Raw genomic sequence first — 1,613 nt, forward strand, 5'->3', positions numbered from 1 at the left:
CTCCAACTCCTGGGCTCAAGCGAGTCTCCTGCCTCTGCCTCTCAAGTAGCTGGGACCACAGGTGCCCGCCACAATGCCCAGCTATTTTTTGGTTGCAGCCGTCATTGTTGTTTTGGCGGGCTCGGGTTGGATTTGAACCCACCACCTTAGTGTATATGGCTGGCACCTTAGCCGCTTGAGCCACAGGCGCTGAGCCGGTTCTGTATTTTTTTGAGAGTCTTAAGCTGTTGCTCTCAGTAGAGTGCTGTGGCGTCATAGCCGACAGCCACCTCAAACTCTTGGGTTTAAGCGATTCTCTTGCCTCAGCCTCCCAAGTAGCTGGGAATACAGGCACTGTCCATAACGCCCAGCTATTTTTTTGTTGCAGTTGTCACTGTTGTGTTAGCGGCCTGGGCTGGGTTCCAACCCGCCAGCCTTAGTGTATGTGGCCAACGCCTAACCACTGTGCTACAGGCACCAAGCCAGCATTCTCTATTCAGTTCCATTGGTCTATCTGTCTGTTTTTATATCAGTACCATGCTGTCTTGGTTACTATAGCTTTGCAGTATTTTACAGAGTCTCACTTAGTTGCCCTCAGTAGAATATTATGGCGTGAGAGCTCACAGCAACCTCTAACTCCTGGGCTCAAGTGATCCTCTTGCCTCAGCCTCCCTGAGTAGCTGGGACTACAGGTGCCAGCCACAATGGCCAGCTATTTTTAGAGATGGGGTCTTGCTCTTGCTTATGCTGATCTCAAACTAGTGAGCTCAAGTGATCTCCTACTTTGGCCTCCAAGAGTGCTGGGATTATAGGTGTGAGCAACTGTGAGGGGCTTTTCTTTTTTCTTTTGAGACAATCTCACTTTGTTGCCCTTGGTTGAGTGCTATGGTGTCATAGCTCACAGCAACCTCAAACTCTTGTGCTAAAGAGATCTTGCTTCAGCCTCTAGAGTAGCTGGGACTACAGGCATTTACCACAATCCCCCACTATTTTATTTTTTTAGAGACGGGGTCTCGCTCTTGCTCAGGTTGGTCTCAAACTCATGACCTCAAGCAAGCATGCACCTCAGCCTCTCAAAGTGTTAGGATTATAGGTGTGGGCCACCACACCTGGCTCTTTGCGGTATATTTTGAAGTGAGGCGTCATGCCTCCAGTTTTGTTCTTTTTGCTCAGGATTGCTTTGGTTATTCTGGGTCTTGTGTGGTTCCATATGAATTTTAGGATTGTTTTTCTATTTCTATGAATATCATTGGCATTTTGATAGCAATTGCATTAAATCTGTAGATCACTTTGGGTAGTGTGGTCATTTTAATAGCATCCGCATCCATTTTTTCCAAACCATAAACCATTGTTTCCATTTTTGTGTTTCTCTTCAACATTTTTTCATCAGTGTTTTGCAGTTTTCCTTGTAGAGGTCTTTTACTTCCTTGGTTAAATTTATTCCTAGATACTTTTTTGGAGGTATTGTAAATGGAATCGCCTTCTTGATTTCTTTTTCATCTAGTCTGTCGTTCATGTGTAGAAACACCACTCCTTTTCTTATAGTGATGTTTGTATCCTGCAATTTTCCCGGATGTGTTTATCAGTTCTAAGAGACTTTCTTTTTTTTTTTTTTTTTTACATGGGCTGGAGTG

Source organism: Otolemur garnettii, unplaced genomic scaffold, assembly GCF_000181295.1.
Source record: "Otolemur garnettii isolate 467f Iridium unplaced genomic scaffold, OtoGar3 scaffold00047, whole genome shotgun sequence".
Classification (NCBI taxonomy): Eukaryota; Metazoa; Chordata; class Mammalia; order Primates; family Galagidae; genus Otolemur; species Otolemur garnettii.